General features: G+C 41.7%; 1 protein-coding gene across 3 annotated transcripts in view; it reads right to left on the minus strand.

Annotated features, from left to right (window-relative positions):
• SFMBT1 (Scm like with four mbt domains 1) overlaps positions 1-20345 on the minus strand; it is a 268417-nt gene that overhangs the window by 205836 nt on the left and 42236 nt on the right. Inside the window, exon 2 of one of the 3 annotated variants that reach the window (XM_077452272.1) lies at positions 5980-6078. The exons of 1 other annotated variant lie outside the window; for it this stretch is intronic. The gene's annotated coding sequence lies outside the window, so the exon portion shown is untranslated. Of the gene's footprint in view, positions 1-4477; positions 4628-5979; positions 6079-20345 lie in introns of those variants that run through there. One more of the 3 variants, XM_077452273.1, reaches the window with a different exon arrangement.

Genomic DNA, 20345 nt, shown 5'->3' on the forward strand with positions numbered 1-20345 from the left:
TATACACTCCCCTTATCAGCATGCATTTTCTCCTGTGTATTTCTTACACTGAACTTCTGCTATGATCACTAACATCCAGTCAAAACCCAGAAAAGTTCCCACATGACTTCAGCATGCCAAATCATGTTGAGGTGTGAAACAGCCAATCCTTGCAGAGCTGCTGAAGAAAGGAAGGGAATTTAAAAAAAAATGCATGTCTCTCAGGTTTAGTGCACGAGATATGTAAATCACCTGTCACTTGCAGCAAGGGGGAGGATTTCACAAAGTTTTTCTCGGTTTGTCAAGATTTCTCACTAAACAATAAAAGAGGATTGCTCAGAGATGGATTACCTATTTGTGGCAAGACCGGGCTCAAATGATAGGAAATCTTATACTCTACATGATGACATAAAAAAAATAAAAAAAATAAATAAAAATCAGGTTTACATCCACTTTAAGGTTATTCTCAAGCTAACAGATGTCCAGATGTTGGACAACCGGCAGTGTTTCTCCTACATCTGACCCCAATTTCAGTTAAATGCTATAAATGGTCCTTTAGTCGGAACCGACTTGTATCACTGTGGGTCCAGATACGTCTCGAAAAGACTACAAGCTTGAGCAAATGTTGCCCACGGTTAACTTTGACCGATATTAGAATATTCTTACTTCTGCAGTGATGCCCACATTTTGGTTTTACTCTTATTGGCCTATTATATACAGGTATGCTGTTTTTCTTTCATCAGATATATTGATATTGTAACTGGCTGTATGACTGTACTTTTGAAAATTTTAAATAAAGAATAGAAAAAGTAAAAATAAAATAATGTAATTGAAAATAAGAAAAAAAAAAAAAAAAAAAGAAGAGCATTCTGGAAGATCACTTTTTTATTTAAATATGGTAGGACACATTAAATGTAATATCTTCATAATATTCTAATAAATAAAATTTACAAAAAAGTTCAGAGCCCAAAGTTGTGTTGAAACTAGTAGTTGGCCGTACACTAGTACATTTTCAAACTAACTTTCGTAGGAAGAATCATATGAAAATTCTCTGTGCACTCGATGGCTTGTCAGATATTTGATTTTACTTTTAACATTTGATTTTGGACAGAATGAACTTTATCCAATGAAAACCAAATGTACTGTTAGAAATTCCATCCTCTTCCTTTGAAATTTTCTCATCACGGAGGTTGAAACAAATGATGATTTGACCCCACAATTGATTAGAAAATAAACAAAATCCTACTAGTGTATAGCCAGCTTGAGAGAAAAACATTCAATGGTCTTGCTCCGATTCCAGATTTGTACACACAAATCAGATTTTCGGACAAACTTTGCTCCGTTTTTTGTTGCATGCTAGTCTCATGTTGAAAGTGAAAAGGGTACTCACCATACGAAAATTCTCGTATGACAGAATTCAACTTCAGAAGTGATGTAATGTGTCGAATAGTTTTATATGTATTCTTTAATTTCTGAGCATGTCTAGTCTTACTCTTACGATTTTCTTCAGGCAAAAACCATACTAATTAAACGAAAATCGGATGTTGTGTTCACATCCGACAAAAATGTTATAGTCTGCACATCCAGCTTTTGTCATACAAAAACTTGGAATCGGCTGTCGAAAGCATTGTACTAACAATCCAAAAATATGCAGATCGTTCGTCGTACGAAATTTTGCTTCCGATTTTAGTATAGGGTGTACGGGGCTTAACTCTAAACCTGTATCTACACCTGTATTAGTGTATCTAAACCTGAAAAATAGATTTAAAAAAAACAAACACACACACCACACACACGAGGCTCCACCCCCTACCCTATTCCAGGACCGGTTATACTATATAAGCAAGTCTTCTCCCTGCAGCAGCATTTTTTCCCCCTCACTGCTACAGCCAGTTATGCTGCTGCTGAAAGCAGGATTTTTCTTTTGCCTCACGTTGCCGGATTTATCTGGCCAAGCTGCACAGGTTCAAGCCTCCACTGTGACGAAGCTCCCCGCTGTACAGGTTGAAACAAACTCCTATATGGGGGAGACCCCCCTAGGGATCCAGGACAAAGGGGGTGATGGTATCTGGTCTCTAGAGATTGCTCCATCATGACTCCAGGGATGCACAAATCCATAGTATTCAGTTACTGCTGCAAGTATATGACACATGCAAATTTTCTGGCTTGTCGATAGTTTGACTCTGTTTACTATTGCCTCACAGGTTTTGGTTTGTGTCTGCAATACTGCTAATGTTGATAGCAGGTGTGCTGTGCTGGACTGAAGCCTTCCTATTAACTCAGCAAGGCTTGGCCCTACAGCCTTGACTTATTGTCTGCAGGTATGCCGTTAGCTTGCACCACTGACACTATGTATTAATGCTTGGTTGTGGTATGGACCTTTTGCGGTACATGTGTCTAAGGTAGGTTTAACCTGCTAGTACTAATTGTCTGACGACTTAACCTGCGCTGCTTGCCTGTGATTACATTGACTCGACAGTACTAATGACTGCTATGTGTCTATCACTATGCATTTACATGCTAACCTTGATGCTAAAATTAAAGTCAGGATCTGCTTAGTTACATTTCCTTAGTCTTTACCTGTTAGCAATGTGTAATTGCTGCTTCTGTTATTTGTGGTACACCACAATGGGATATGTGGTTTTCTGCTTGTAATGGTTACTACTGATGGATTTTCAAACAAATACTCCCCCAGGCATGGCTCCAGTCTTTCAGCTCATCCGTGGACCAACAGCAATCAGCCTTCCTAGAGACCAGCAACGTTCATTAAGGTGAGGGCAGGTATATGCTATAGCCTAAAAAAGTGCACATTATGGGCATAATGGATTGTAAATCTCTCCAGCCCTCAACACAAACACCACTTCTCAGGAAGAGGAGAGTCAACCTGCTTCTGCAACAGGGACAGGTCCTCTTTAGCCCTGAAGGAACCACTATGTATTTAACTGTCAGAAGAGGCAGACCAAGGAAAGCTCTACAAAAAAAATAAAAAATCATAGTGGACTGGTGGTAACTGTGTGTTGGCCAAAATGCAAATCAAGTTGCAGGCCAGAGGCAGTGGCAAATGGGCAGAGACTGAGAAGGCCTACAGTCACTAATCGTTCCATGCCAACCCTAAATCAAACAGCTGTGTTTATTTAAAGGCAACCTCTACCTCAGAAGCAGTTGGCTAGGGATTCTTTATCAGACTGGCCAAATGGGTCAGCCTTAGCTTGTTTCTAGGAAGTTGCTATGGTAAGTTGGCATATCAGAAGCAAAAAGTGGTTGTTTTAACTCTGTCCAAACTGACTGTGTGGATCTCTATTTCAAAAATGCTCAGGTACTAAGATAATCAAACAATTAAGTTGTTTAAGGGGTACCTCTGCCTCAGAAGCAGCTGGCCAAACATGCTACATCAGATTAGCCAGGGGTGTCATTATGCCAGCAGAAAAGCAATATCCTTTGCAGAGACCCTGGGACAGCAAATGGATCTGGAGATGAAGTTTATACTACTATCAAATAGTGTTATGTGACCTGTGGTTGAGCTCACTTCAGCAGCCAGACTTGTCAGGATCCCAGACAAGATGAAAGCAGAGCTCTGGCCAGGGATAAACTCTATGATGGTTGATCCTAGAGTGAAAATTTAGTAGCCAGTGATGCAGTTTCAACCACTGTGGATACAAGACTGTTTGCTGTTTCTCTGGTAGTCTGCTGTGGTCAGTTAACACTTATGGCTCATCCCACAAGTAACACATACCACTTTTAAGTCAGAGTGGTGACTATTCTAGGAAAGATCCGGTGAAAGCTAGAAGGGGGATTAATCTCTTGTGTTAATCGCCAATGACCAGAGGATAGCCAAAAGGCAAAGTAACGAAGATTGAATGACAGGTTCAACCTGGGAAATCTATAGAGGAGAATATAGAATTAATAATCATCTATATTTGTCTGCCTAAACCCAAGTCACCCAGTAGGGTCGGCTGACAGAATTATATGTAAAATTTGAGCTTTAGGATCCGCGGGTTCTGTGCATTAAGGAAGCCATTGGAATTTTTCATTCCTCTCCTCCAACTCATTGCATTCCCTCCATGACGCAATACAGCACAAGGGTTATGACTGCATGTTCTTTAGTCAAAAGTAGGACTTGGTTAACAAGCAGAAGGATTAGGATCCAAAATGGCATATGGCATCATTGCAATCAATCTCTTCAGCCATCAGGAAGGTTTGTCTTGCATAAACTGTACCCCATTATTTCCAAGGAGTACTGTTCATAGCGGTGCGACTTAAAAGTAGTCCCTGCACTACGTTGATGGGACTTGGGGCCATGGACCTCAAGAATACACAGGCATTGCTTCAAGTCTCATAAAGGTCACATCAAAACCGCATGACTTTTTAGGTCACAATAGTGGAAACCTAGGCTAAGATTGTAGATGGTCATTAGGCCTAGAAAGTGTGAGTGTGTATATATGTATGTATGTATGTATGTATGTATGTATGTATGTATCACCCATGTTTCTGCAAGTACCTTTGCTTGGTCGTTCGAGAGATCACTACGAGTTCATCTGGCAGACTGTGGCCTTTCCACAAACTCCAGGCATTTCCCAGGATATTAGGTCCTGTAGTGGCAATCTTGTGGGAGTCAGGACTTCTGGTAAGCCTTGTTTGGGCAACAGCATGTCACAATGTCTTCCAGGTCCTGGGAAAAAAGTTCTAGTTCAGACTATGATCGAATTGGGACGAGCCATCGAGAGACCAACTAGTCTCATTACAGCAATGACCTGCCTGGAAGCAATTCTGAATCTCTTAAGAATACAGTAGTTATCCTCAGAGAGAGCAACAATATAAGTATGTCACTTTCCCCTCTTTCACATTGGTTGCATCACACAGTTGCAAAAGGGTAAAGAAGTAGCCTGTAGTAACCCATGTGTTCCGAGGGGCCCAAAGGAAGGATGACAACTGTATTAACTGGTTTTGTAGTAAGGGAAGACTTGCTTCCTGCACCAGGAATAGTGACTCCACAGAGGAGAAAAGTCTTTTTGGGAGGTAGCTAAAATAGTGTGGGACACACGGTTTCACTCTCCATTTAGAGGGATAAGCCATCCTCAATATGGCCAGCAACACTGAAGTATTTTGTAAGGCTAATAGGTCTAGAAAGATCTCAGATATCCAAGTGTCAAGCCATAAACTACCTAGTTGCTGAAATTATCAGGCAATGTGGCTCTAGTCTCTTCCTCAGCATTATACAGAGGTCTGCATCTGGGTTAGAACATCATCCTTCTGGCATTTCCAAAATAAATTGTTTGGAGTACCACAAGCAATAAGCAAATAGATTAAAGGTTGAAGAGAGACATAGAATTGGCCCTTCTTCAAGGAGAAAACAATAGGCTCTTCAGACCGAACGGCATCATGCTGTCCAATAAAGACAATCGCAGCGTTGAGGATCAAGTTAGCCAAGGGGCTTAGGTGGCTAGAACAAATCTATCAATTGATGGCAGAGACCACTTTTCCAGACGTATTGCGCATCCATGGACGAAACTCCAAAAGGAGTCCCTCCAGAACTAATATGTAAACTATGACCTGGTACATTCAACACGTTGGGGGCCCATTTTAAAGTGGACTCAGCAGCCTTAGCTGCAATACATTTCAGTCATTAGTGGAGATAGATCTAATCCTCGACTTAAACACTTCAGCACTACCAAGCCTTGTTGTCTGATGATTTGCTACATCCCATACGTATATGCTGTCATGCTGTGTCAGGAAATACTTACCTGATGGTAGTTTTCCTTTCCTGATGCAATGCATGACAGCATATAGGTCCCTCCCGAAAGAGCTTCACAGTGATACTAAGTTACTAGAAAGCTGCCTGCAGGGAGGCGACATACTTATATAGTACAACCGGTCCTGGAATAGGGCAGGAGCGGAGCCTACCCATACGTATATGCCGTCATGCATCAGGAAAGGAAAATTACCGTCAGGCAAGAATAACATTTTCCCCTTTCAGTTCTAGGGTGACAAACACTCACTCACCCCACAGTCTCAGGACAACAGAAACAGGACAGGACTTTAGAAGCTTCCTCCTTTCCTCTTCTCCATAACACAGTGGGGTTCTGTAGTCCTTAGAGAAAACTAAGAAAAATGCAAAATGACAAGAATGTAGCACAGGAAGATATCAGCTTATAAGGTTTCTGGCTGGTTCAACAAGTTTTTTTTGCACTTGTCACAAAACACTTTTTATAGGATATTTAAACAGCCCAACAATTACTGAATAAGAAAAATGAATTGTTAAGCCGCGTACACACGGGCGGACTGTATGGCCAACTTAGTCCGTCAGACAATCCGACGGACAGTCCGTCCTACTTTCGAATGAACGGACTTGACCACACACGGATGCACAAACAGTCCGTCGAAAGCTTGCGCGATGACGTGTACAGCACGTATGACGGGACTAGAAATAGGAAGTCCAATACACAGCAATGCAACCTTTCGCCGTGTAAATCCTTTCTGAGCATGCGCCATACTTAGTCCGTCGAACTAGCCTACTCACGAGCGGATTGTCCGCTGAAACCAAAGTATGACGGACAGTATTACGGAAATTCCGAAATACTTAGTCCGCCAGACTGCACGCTGAAAAAGTCAGCTGAAGCCCACACACGAGCGGACTGTCCGCTGAAATGTGTTTCGCCGGACTAAGTTGGCCAGACAGTCCGCCTGTGTGTACGCGGCTTTAGGCATAAGAAAAATTTATTGTTGGGCCCTTTCACATGAGGTGGATCAGATGCTTAGCGGAAATCCCTAGCTCAGCAGGAGGTAGCTCTGTTGATCTCCGCTGAGTTTAGATTGGTAGATTGGACGAGAACAGACAGCATTTCAGTTTTTATCAGATCCCATCCGATCCGATAAACGGATGGCCAAGGTATCACTATACGTCTCTTCGCTGACATGCGCCTGCCCATAGGAGTCAATGGGTGGCCCGCTCAGATCCGCCTGAAAAAAAAAAAAAAAAAAACTAAAATGGACAGGTGGATCAGAGCCGGCTTAACGTGTAAAAGGGGCCTTAGGGATTACATATACTTTAAAAAGGAGTGGTTGGGGAGCAAGGAAAAGAGAAATATGTGCTGCTCGGGAGGGTAAAAGCACAGGTTCACTTTACTTTACTAAACGGACCCAAATATTTACCATTATAAACAATAACAAAAAAATATATAATAATAATATCATAGATAGTAGATTTAAAAGACCCCCCCCCCCCAAAAAAAAAAAAATCATATCAGAAAACTATTAACAAATAATGGTAAAAGGTTCAACACTTGAGAGCAGCTGCCAGCAATTTACACCAACCACTCGAGTGATACAGAGATGTCATGTAGCACATGCTAGCAGCTGCCTCTGGTAAGACAACTGCTGTATACTACAGGAATCCTGCAGGACTATTAACAATTAGCAAAGTTTTATATACACATACGCACACACATATATAGGACAAAAGTTTGCCACAGAAGAATGATCGCATATGATTTTGAATATGCCTAAATGTACACGTTCCATTTCCATTAAAAAAACTGTGGTGAAACTACACGCTAGATGGTACCTGACCCCTAATAAGATACATTTGTTTTACCCAACTGTCTCAGAAAACTGCTTATGGCTCGGTTCACACAGGGGCGACTTGTCCAGGCGACTTCGCCGCCTGACAAGTCGCGCTCCGTTCTGTACTATGGAACCGTTCTAATAGGAGCGACTCAAGTCGCTCCGACTTAGAAAAAAGGTTCCTGTACTACTTTTGGGGCGACTTCAGGCGACTTGCATTGACTTCTATACAGAAGTCTTTTTGCAAGTCACCGCTGAAGTCGTTTGCAGGCCGCGTCTGAGTGGCGCTGCAAGTCGTGCCGCCCCTGTGTGAACCGAGCCTTAGATGGTGCCAAATGGAGGGTTCCTTCATATATATATTTTGGAGCTGCTCCAGCCTATCTGGCATAAAGCAGCTTTAATGGTAACCTAGATCACAGGTTCTTTTATCACACTGACCATGCCAATGTGCCTGCTAGTTGCACCACTCCTAGAGGTCCCAACCCAAAAACTGGCACACACTTTTCTGTGCTATTGTCTGGGCTATTGCTTTAAAATAGCACTCCTCCACTATGCCATGGTTCCAGGTGCTCCAAAGAATGGAAACCATAAGATTAATGGAGCGTGTACACCATATCTTTGACCACAAATGGGAGCGCTGGGAAGCATATGACAAAATGCCAGGTGGCACCATGAGGTAACTGATCAATACACTCTATTCTTATTATTATCAGTTATGTATTCCTTTGTTTAGTCCCTATAGTTTAGCTATCAATCAACATGCCAAGCACATGTTATTGTTACTATCACAATGCTATCACCCTTGGCTATGAAATCAACACACGTTTAAGGTCAATTAAATCTCATTTATTTCCCAAGGAAATAAGGAAAATGTGCATCAAGTATCAATAAAAGTTACAATAATATACATAGCATACAATCACAGTGCAATCTAAGCCATACTTATCCGACCTTCGCAGCCACACCTCATGACTGGGTCTCCTGATGGAATACAGAGGGACAGAGAGAGAGCTCAGGTCACAACCCCTTTTGTCAAACATACTTCAGCCATACCACACCCTACTGCCAGTCCCATTTGGTTTGGACCAATCAGTGTTCACATGACAGCCCCCCTAATATTGCCATATTTGGCTTTGTGGCCAGTCCCATCTGACGTGCCCTGGGCCGTCTTTGTAAGCTTGTGCACACCATTTGGGCTGAAGGTAACTCCTTTGATATGCAGGTTCTGCCACATTCCTCTACACATTCTAAACATGTGTCATGCAAACATCAACATGGCTGAGTTCGGCTGTACACACAGCGGTGTAGATGTATAATAATAATTCCTGTCTGATTCCAACATATGCCGCTTTGCGCCTAAAAGGCGCATACCACCCTTCTTCAGACACGGCTCCTTTTGAACAGTCCATAACTGTCTTAACGTGTGTGGTTCCCCAACATGTGCTTCCGAACCAGCACCTGTGGCACAGTCCTTAGCTTGTGTAACGCGTGGTTGTTTCCAACGAGCGCTCCAGAGACATCTCTTATGGAACAGTACACAAGTGTCTTACCACGCTGTGTTTTCAACGTGTGCAGAAACAGGTCCTATGGAGCAGTCCATAATTGTTTTACCACGTGATGTTTCCCAACACGTGCCGCTTTGCCACTGAGTGACACATTTCCACCATTCTTCAGCGACAGCTTCCATGTCACCATTCTGTATCTTGGGTATCTTCAGGACGGCAGTACAGGCAAGGGGTGCCCATTCATTCACCATTCACCAGCACCCATTCAGAGCAACATATCACCCAGCTTTCAGACCCAGAGTCTTGAGGAGGGCCTTCTTGCCCATATTACTAGCCTACAATACCCATAGGTCATACTCTACCACAAACATAAATCAACTTATTACCATAATATATACTTATATATGTATTACGCACCCCGCTCCCAACCTCCTATAACCTTTTACTGTAAATACGGGTCGGGATTAGGCAGGCTTGCTCGCAGCGGCATTGCAGGGCTCTGACTTGGCAGCAACGTCTCCAATTTGTACACAGAGAGCTCACTGTCAAATCGTCCCTCAACTTGCATAGACAACTGGGAGACCCTTCTAGATAAATATCGCTTAACTACACATATAAGTTTACAACAATTACCAAACCCACACAATTCCACCCCTGTACCTGGATTTCAGAGATCACGCCCATTGTGTACCATGCACCTCTACCTACGGTTAGGTTCAAGGAACCCTCGAGTCCCATGACTAACACTACACCGGTATTCTTTAGGACAAAGAAACAAAAACTCGCCTATGTCCTAAATAATACCTGGGTGCCTTCTTCCCAGCAATGACCTCTCCATCCAGAATACAGAGAGAAATAACTTCCCAACATTATTCGTTCATCCCCATGTATTGATCTAGCCTACAAAGGACATCATGGTCATGCTTCCGACAAAGGGAAATATCCACCTGCCTCCAGCGTTTATCTTCTCTGATCACATGTGTGATATAGCCTCAAATGCAACAAGATAGAGTCCCCAGTCAGTAAGCCCATTGATGCCACCAAACATACAGACCAAGTCTGCACTTCTGTATGTGAGAACATACAGCATAACACCTTTCACAATCCAACTTAGCACCACCCATACAGGCATTCGACCACTACTTTGGATTAGTGTAAGCAACGTGTTTTGGCAAAATCTTACTGAGCGGTGACGCTAACTCATCAGGCCACTGCCCCTCATACAGAGACGGTATAATCAGCTTGATGTTGGCTGATATTTCCACCTGCCTCCGAGTGCGCGCCAGAGCCAATGACAGGTTTCTGTCTTCCCTACCAACCTCTCAACATGGTTGACAGAATCCGGAGCCACTCTAACCTGAGTGTTTCTGTGACTTCATTGAATGTTATCAAGGATACCACCAATCTCCCGGGGTAACAAAGTCACGCTCCTTCTCTGAAGCTATGGCTGCGAGTTTGTTCCTCAGGAGGCTGATGTCCACTCCATTAACAACACCCATCCCAGCTATTGTTCCCCCCCTAATATAGTGCTGAATACAACCCTCCTCTTTCGGGTTACTCCTCAGCAATAAGCATCCTGCATGGACCTCATTCTCATCTTTGGGAGTAAGTCACTGGTACAATAACCGCACCTGATTCAGTGTATACTCAGCACATATAGGGTGATAGGTTTTTGTCAACCACCATGAGATGTTGCAGCACCATGTGGTGAAGTCCTACGGTACCCTGGTAGCCAGCGTTTGTTCCCTTTATTTTAACGGAGCATGCTCCTGTGTGTATTTACTGGCATTATCTGTGCAGGGTTTCAGCCTCTCAGGTGAGACACCAACCGGGCCTATCTTCCCCATGTCTAGTTCTGGTGTCCCACATGTCCAGTAACCGAAAGCTTCTCTCTAGGATCGCTTGGATTGAGACACCACCCCTACGAGGATGTTTTCACCCCATTGATGTGTCACCTGGCACCCTTTAGTCTGATCCACAGCTACCTTATTATGCATAAGCGCCAGTATGCCTCCTGGGTACCTGCACCATATTAACTCCGTTACACCAATACATGTAATACATTAAAACCTTTCTTCTTTCAATTCCTCCTTCCAACAAAAAAACACATATTTTACATTTTCATGTTTTGACGGATTGGATGTGTCATAACTCTTCCCCAACCTCCAACCCCTTGCACATGTATAAATAACATGTTTGCATTCATCAGGAGAGACTTCAGCAAAAATATTTCACAAGTTCTCTTGCTAGGCACAGTCTTTCAGATTCAGCATTAGCACCAAATTGTCCATACGAAAAAAACAGGTATTAATCTGAATCTTTCGGTTTTCCTTCTCTCCTGATGTTTATTGGAACTAATTTGTGGTATGGTGTGGCACAGACAAACTGCCAACCAGATGATCATCTGTCATCCATGTTCCAGAAGCCTCTCCAATTCTCGCTCCACTTGGATTCTGGAAGTGAAAAACAAGAGCAGTATCAAATTCTTATCCACAATATCTGCTCGCTTACCATGTTTACTTATAGTTCCCTCCTTGGAGCCCAGGACCTCAGTATTCCTGGCTTCTGCAACTCTGACCAAACTATCCAACCAACCATGACCTCTTTAGGCTACACCCACTGTAAAATGTATCCCCATGGTATGATCAAAAAAACGTTTAAAACTGAACGTCAGTGTTGCTTCTCAAAAACTTCAAATTTTACAAACTAAAAAACAATGCATCTATCTGTATCTTTACGATGTATGCACTGCCCCTTTTCAGGTGACTGGTTCTAACTGAGGGCATTGTCAATTCCCCCCCTTTCAGGTGGATTAGACCTACTACTTTTCCACCTGAATAAAAATATAATTACCATAGAGGACTAAACCAATATCAAAAAAAAAAAATTTTAGAAGAAAAAAAAAATACAAAAAATAAAATAAAATAAAAAAAAAATAAAAATGAAAATAAAAATAATTTTTTTTTTTTTAAAAAATTAAAAATCTGGCCATGATCACACAAACAACATGACAAGACAACCATCATACGACAAGACAACCACCATACAACAATGACAAACACTCAACTTTTAGTTGAAAACATCCATGGATTTTTCTCCTGCAAAGAGTGCTTATTCCAATCTGAAATACAATTAGTTAATGGGGAAAACAAAAACAAAACAAAGCATATGTATCATCACAACATTTTAGCTTCATTTGTAACTCTTTTTAGTACTATTATTTTTCATTGTTTGCAAACAATTACTAACTAATGAGCTCATGGTACCATGTGATAATCGATTATGCATTTACAATAACCTAACCCCTGTTCTGCTATATTTTACCACTGTTGTTACTTTGAGAGACCTGCAAACAAATGCAAATGTCTGTATACGAACCAGTTTAACTCCTTCCTGGTCTCTGGAAAAAGGAACACACAAGTGATTACACACAATTCTTATGTTAATCAGCAGTATTGGATATTCAGGAAAAGTTTACAAAGACTGACAATAAGAGAAGAGTAAATAAACACAAGATTAAAAAAACTCATAACAGAAACATCTTTTAACCACACAAAAGAAAAACCACGATACCAATTCAGGGGTTTATCCCTAAAAGTACAAACCAAAAAAATGTATATCTATATCCAGGTCCTCTATCATATTCTGAACTTGAAACTTACATCAAACCTTTTTCATAGCCGGGAAACATTGACCAGAATATTCTTACCATGCTTGCAGCTCACTAAGTTCTGCTAACATTGTTTCCCCCAGTGCTATATTTGAGTAACCATGCGTCTATCTCCATTTTGACTCTACACAACTGTCCTACATATTGTTTTTTAGTTTCTAGACCCCGCATTTGCGTTTTACACGGGAAATGGGTTTGATTACCATTGGTTCCGTGCTGTGGATGGCTACCCCACCTGGCTGAATAACACACACGAAGCCTTGGGGTCGTTTTCGGGTATAATTTCCTTTCGATATCATTATTCGCCGCCCGACAATATTTTGAAATGTGACCCCCCCTTTTACACAAAAAACATTTTAGTTCTGGTTTCCCTGCATAGGCCATTTTTTTAGCATATGGCGCTGGAAACCCACATTGCTGGATAATATTACTGCGATTGGACTGCACAGACTTTATACTTTCGTTGTCTGAGGAGTCATCCGAAGTGTCAACTCCTGAGTCAATTTCAAGTGCAGTTATCCCACCTTTATTTGCTTCTTCCACATCGATTCCCATCACATTACTATCATTTGCAGTGATAATAGCATACGGGTTTTCTTCATATTTCACTTCTGGCTTTTCTATACACTGAGCATGTGCGGAGGGTACCTCCACTATTGCACACTTGGAGGATAATTCCATTATGGCTGCTTGTGCCTTAAGCCTTGTGATAACCTGCAAATTCTCAGCCTCCCTTTGATTCAAAGAGGCAATGCAACTTTCTCTTAATTTGCACGTTTGTTCTAATTCATCTAATCTCTGTTGCAATACACATTTCTCAGTCACTAATTGTTTAATCCGACTACTAGCATCCGCATCAGCCTTTTCAATCCTGATTGATATATCCCTTACCTGTTCCATCACTTCTTCTCTATCAGCAAACCATTCTAATTCTTTTTGTTCCGCAATCTCTTTCATTCTCATTAACATGCATAAGGCATTGGCCATTCTCTGTTTCCTGCCTTTTTTTGACTTATTAAATATGCGACTGTTATGTGTATCACATTGTTTTAAAAGTTCATTAAACTGATATGTTAATTTACCTTTGTGAGTAACTTGAAATCTAATCCCACCATGCTTGCTAACGAAACCTTCAATGGCTTCCATTGATATGCTAATTAGCCTATCCACACCAACTGGTTGAGCAATCTTGCTTAGACAAAAGAAATCAGATAACAAGTGGACAACAAAAAAAAAAAAAAATACGAACCGTTTAAATTTCCAGTGACTTGTGGTTCTACAGCATACAAGACACAAGGCACACTCTTAATCAATGCCTTGGTCTTCTATTGGACCAGAGCTATTTCACTCTCACGTGTGTAGAAATAAAAACCTATACTTCCTCCACTTTTTCCTCAAAGATGTATGGTAATTCCTGCCACTCTCTAACCAACACTGTGCATTAGCAATACACTAAACAATCAGATACCAAGCACACAACGACATAGAGGAAGCTGTTTAGAAGCTAGCTTTGACCTGTAGTCCCACTCCAAAAAAAAAACAACAACAACAAATACAAATACAAATCCGTTTACCCACGAATTTCTGTAGGAGAACACACTCTTATTCAATGTCCTTCTACCCGATAGCAGGTCATAGGGAATTTCTATTGGGGCAGAAAGTTTTTTTTCACAATCACGTGAATACTTCCACTTTTCCCTCAAAATTGTATGATTTATCCTGTCAATCTGCGGTTATATCACATAACCAGGGATGATCAGTCCCTTATCTCGCCAGTGCGGCAATTTGCCCTCTGGTTACAGTTTCTGCAGCAAACACAACAATAATGTACATATATATATATATATATATATATATATCAGTCACAATTCTCACCAGGTTTTACGCGTCCGTTCTACCAGTGGAATATCTCCCAGAATCCTCCTGCTCATCCAAGCGTGGTTTCAGAATTCGCGAGCCAGCGCTAATCTTGTCCACACTAAAGATGACTTCCAGTTCTGGGTGGCTTTGAGCATCTGTGCTTACAGGGACTCAAACAAAAATACCTTAGATTTTTGTGGATTCTGTGTAAAAATACGTTTTACACGCCTTCTGGGGTGCCAAATGAGGTAACTGATCAATACACTCTATTCTTATTATTATCAGTTATGTATTCCTTTGTTTAGTCCCTATAGTTTAGCTATCAATCAACATGCCAAGCACATGTTATTGTTACTATCACAATGCTATCACCCTTGGCTATGAAATCAACACACGTTTAAGGTCAATTAAATCTCATTTATTTCCCAAGGAAATAAGGAAAATGTGCATCAAGTATCAATAAAAGTTACAATAATATACATAGCATACAATCACAGTGCAATCTAAGCCATACTTATCCGACCTTCGCAGCCACACCTCATGACTGGGTCTCCTGATGGAATACAGAGGGACAGAGAGAGAGCTCAGGTCACAACCCCTTTTGTCAAACATACTTCAGCCATACCACACCCTACTGCCAGTCCCATTTGGTTTGGACCAATCAGTGTTCACATGACAGCCCCCCTAATATTGCCATATTTGGCTTTGTGGCCAGTCCCATCTGACGTGCCCTGGGCCGTCTTTGTAAGCTTGTGCACACCATTTGGGCTGAAGGTAACTCCTTTGATATGCAGGTTCTGCCACATTCCTCTACACATTCTAAACATGTGTCATGCAAACATCAACATGGCTGAGTTCGGCTGTACACACAGCGGTGTAGATGTATAATAATAATTCCTGTCTGATTCCAACACACCAGATAGAGGTTTATGTACAGTCAACTGCATTTCTTCTGTCTTTTTTTGTGTTTGGTTGCTTACTTTTTATTCAACTTGTTAGTTCCATTATAGTTTGAATTAATTCCTAGTTGATGAAATGATCGTATGTTCCAGGAAAAAGTGATGTTACGATACTAGGCACGGTTACTATCCATATGTTAGTTTGTAGAACATTCTAACCGTACAGTCAGTTGGATACTAATACCTCTGGATTGACTCTATGCAAATCATATAATCTATACGGACTATGTATACAGATCATTGTGCTTTGGCTATATATTGAATTTTTTTTTATATACATATGTGCAAATTATTTCTTGGATACTGATTTTCAATGTTGAATCTGTAAACCCTTAAAAAAAAAAAAAAAAAAACTTTTTATTAATACAAAACACCCTTAGTTTTTCCTGGCTGGGAACGGGTCTTTTTTTTCTGACCTGAAAGGTAATATAATGTGCTAGCATGCATTGCCAGAGCCACGATGATATCACTCCGTGGGGGAGCCGCCATACAGGACTCCAAAAGGAATGGCCCGGGTGGCCGTTCCTTCAGAACGCATGTGCCGATGACATAATCTGCTGCATATACAGTAAATATCTCCTAAACGGTGCACATTTAAGAGATATTTACAGTACCTATAGGTAAGCCTATAATAAGGGACAAGTCAGAGATGGAAGTTTACTCCCACTGTAATTATACTGGAACACTGGGCACAAGACAAACAGGGGAAAGAACAATTTCACTTAGGACCTAGAAACGTAGGTACTCCCAGCACAAATCCTCTATTCGCTTGGCACAATCTGAATTACCAGTTGCTAAACATTTTAGCCAGTGTGGGCATACTGTAGACCAGCTTAGATTTATGGTAACTGATCACATGCCACAGCTGAGGAGAGGGGGATATAGGGAGTTAAAATTTAAATAGAGGGAAGCAAGATGGATTTCACAAGGTACTATTTACCCTAAAGCCTAGTAAACATGGGCCGAATGTTGTGCGGTATAGGCCAGCTCAATAGAAACCGGACGAGCAATGGGGCATGACCGAAAAAGGTCTGCCGATTGGCACCCAATCAGTGCTCTCAGCCAATGGCCAACCCCCTGTCGAAACATAATGGCACAGTGTGGGGAGATCGCTGTACTAACATTGGATTGTTCATACAGTGGTTCCGACCTGAGCGGTCAGTTTTTTTTTCCCATTCAGCCTAATGGGGCGGGTCGGAATGCAGGCGCAAGGAGTGCGATGCGCTCAGAATGCAGGCGCAGGGAGTGCGATGCGCTCAGAATGCAGGCGCAGGGAGTGCGATGCGCTCAGAATGCAGGCGCAGGGAGTGCGATGCGCTCAGAATGCAGGCGCAGGGAGTGCGATGCGCTCAGAATGCAGGCGCAAGGAGTGCGATGCGCTCAGAATGCAGGGATTGGAGGGGAGGGGAGGGTGATGTAAAGGGTGGTGGAGGACACCGCTATGGGGGTGGTCCAGCCCATAACAGTGTCCACTGCCCCCTTCACATCACAGACCCCCCCCCCCCCACACACACACATAGTAGTGTCCTCTTTCCCCCCCTTCAGTCCCATAGTATAGGGAAGAGAGGAGGACCAAAGGTGTGGCAGAGGAGGCTGAGGGTGGAGAGAGCAGGACCAGCAGTTAGCAATAGAAGGTGGGGGTCAGCGGCGGGATTGAAGGGTTGCCGACCCAGACTATAAGGACCCTTTCACACGGACGGATAGAATGGTGCTTTTAGCTGCGGATTTTCTAGTTTTCTACCGCAGCTAAAAGCACACAATGCTTTCCTATGGCCCCATTCACACACAGCGTTTAGCTGCGATTTCGTTACATGCGGTTTGTTGTGAATAGAAAAAATAGAATTGAATGTGTCCAGGTGCGATGTAGCACAGCTATATGCACATAACCGCAGGTAATCGCAGTCTTTTGTGTCAACTGCGGATAGCAGCGTGAGAAGGGAGTCAAGGGACCAAAAATAAATAAATAAAAATAAAGGGTTGCTATGGGAACGACTATATTAGATAACTGCAGCTGAACGCAACTGCACAGAAACGCACATAAATGCAGGTAATTGCACTGTACAAATGCAGCTGATCACTGTGCCTGGAGTCTTGAATTTCACAGAAAAAAAATAAACATGCTAAACTCCGGCAGAACAGCCGTCCGTGTGAAAGGGGCCTAAAATGTACTGTGCGTTGAAAAAGTATTCATACCACTTGATATTTTTTTGTGATGTTACAACCAAAAACTTCAATGTATTTTATTGGGATTTTATGTTATAGACCAACACAAAGTTGCACATGATTGTGAAGTGGAAGGAAAATGATAAATGGTTTTCAGGATTTTTTACAAATAAATATCTAAAAAGCGTGGCGTGCATTTGTATTAGTAAGTCAATATTTGCAGAACCACCTTTCGCTGCAATTACAACTGCAAGTCTTTTTGGGTATGTCTCTACCAGCTTTGCACATCTAGGAGTGAATTTTTGCTTTACATAGTTAGTAAGGTTTAATAAAGACACCAGTCCATCCAGTTCAACCTGAGTGAGTGTCTACAATTGTCCCTATCCCTGTACATTGCACACTCACATTGGTCCCTACCCTCAAGGAGCCCATAATCCATAATCCATGCAGACAGGTTTTCTTCTTATGCCATGTACACATGACCGGACTTTGACGGAGTTTCGATGGACTTCCGTCGAATTGGACTTGTCCACACACAATCACACCAAAGTTTGACGGATTCAACTGTGATGGCGTACGACCGTACTAGAATAAGGAAGTTCATAGCCAGTAGCCAATAGCTGCCCTAGCGTCAGTTTTCGTCCGTCGGACTAGCATACAGACGAACTGATTTTTCGACCAGACTCGAGTCCGTCGGAAAGTTTTGAAACATGTTCTATATATAAAGTCAGTCTGATTTTGACAGCAAAGGTCCGATGAAGCCCACACACGGTCGAATTTGCCCACCGGATTATTTCCGTCGGACCTTTGCTGTCGAAAAGTCTGGCCGTGTGTACACAGCATAAGATTGTCCTGTATTTGGCTCCAGCCAACTTCCCATCAACTAACTAGCTTCCCTGTCCCTGTTAAAGAAAAGCATCCCCACAACATGATGCTGCTACCACCATGTTTCACAGTGGGGATGGTGTGTTCAGGGTGATGTGCATTGTTAGTTTTCCGCCACACTTAGAGTTTTGCTTTTAGGCCAAAAAGTTAAATTTTGGTCTCATCTGACCAGAGCACCTTCTTCCACGTGTTGATGTGTCCTCCAGATGGCTTCTCGAAAACCGCTAACAGGATTTCTTATGGCTTTTAACAATGGCTTTCTTCTTGCCACTCTATCATAAAGGCCAGATTTGTGGAGTGCACGACCATTAGGGTTCCTGTGGACAGATTCTCCTACCTGAGCTGTGGATCTCTGCAGCTCTTCTAGAGTTACCATGGGCCTCTTAGCTGTTTCTCTGAATAATGCTCTCCTTGCCCTGCTTGTCAGTTTAGGTGGACGGCCATGTCTTGGTAGGTTCGCAGTTGTGCCATACCCTTTCTATTTTCGGATGATGGATTGAACAGTGCTCTGAGATGTTCAAAGCTTGGGATATTTTTTATTTATTTTTTTTTTATTTTTTTTTATAACCCAACTCTGCTTTAAACTTCTCCACAACTTTATCCCTGACCTGTCTGGTGTGTTCCTTGGCCTTTATTATGCTGTTTGTTCACTTGTACTCTAACAAACCTCTGAGGGCTTCACAGAACAGCTGTATTTATACTGGGATTAAATTACACACATGTAGACTCTATTTACTAAATTAGGTGACTTCTAAAGGCAATTGGTTCCACTAAATTTTAATTAGAGGTATCACATTAAAGGGGGCTGAATACAAATGCACGCCACACTTTTCAGATATTTGTAAATAATTGATCATTTTCGTTCAACATCACAATTATGTGCCACTTTGTGTTGGTCTATCACATAAAATACATTCACGTTTTTGGTTGTAACATGACAAAATGGGGAAAGTTTTTAAGGGGTATGAATACTTTTTCAAAGCACTGTAGATCGATTTTCTACAGTGCACTCATGTCCTCACCGGAGATCACTATCTGCCAGTAAAAGGGAGCCCCTGCATGAGCTTAGCTAACAAGCCACATACCTTCATACCAGGTTGAGAAAGCAAAAGGCAGATTTTAACTGTCTCTCTAAAACCACGTTATGAGGGGCTGGGCAGGGTTGAGGTAAACCAATGTAAGAGCACATTAAAAACACATAAGCAAATGTTACCTTCAAACTGAAAACCAAAATGTCAAAACGATCAGTATATCTAGATCTAGAGACAGCTGAAATCCATGCTAAATGTTGACTATTCTATTGCTGGTCAAGTCTATCCCTGCCACGCCTTATCCAACTGACAAGCCTCTCTAATGGAGAGGCTTCTCATCACAAAGAAACAGAGTAATGGGCCAAGCTTGACTTTTGCAAACAAAGTTGAGATTTACTCGTAACTTCAGCTTTCTATTTGTCGGATATCTCTGATTCTACTTCAACTTTTGCAGTGCAGTTTTTGCAGTAAAATCGGTTTCTTTTGTAATGGAATCACAGAGAACATAAGTATTACACACTTTAAAGTGGGCCCTAATTATTTTCTTATCTTTTGAAATATTTTGTACATATATTGCAGAATTTTAGACACTTTTCTCTGTATATAATCAATTTTTAATTGGCCAGGTTTCTGACAGAATAAAGAGCTTGCATAGAATGTACAGTAAGATATATAAAAACAAAAAGCTGTTCAAAATGCTTTATATAATAAAATTATCATTTTTCCTTAAAGT

Source organism: Lithobates pipiens, unplaced genomic scaffold (genome assembly GCF_037356315.1).
Source record: "Lithobates pipiens isolate NorthernLeopardFrog02 unplaced genomic scaffold, aLitPip1_a1.2 Scaffold_23, whole genome shotgun sequence".
Classification (NCBI taxonomy): Eukaryota; Metazoa; Chordata; class Amphibia; order Anura; family Ranidae; genus Lithobates; species Lithobates pipiens.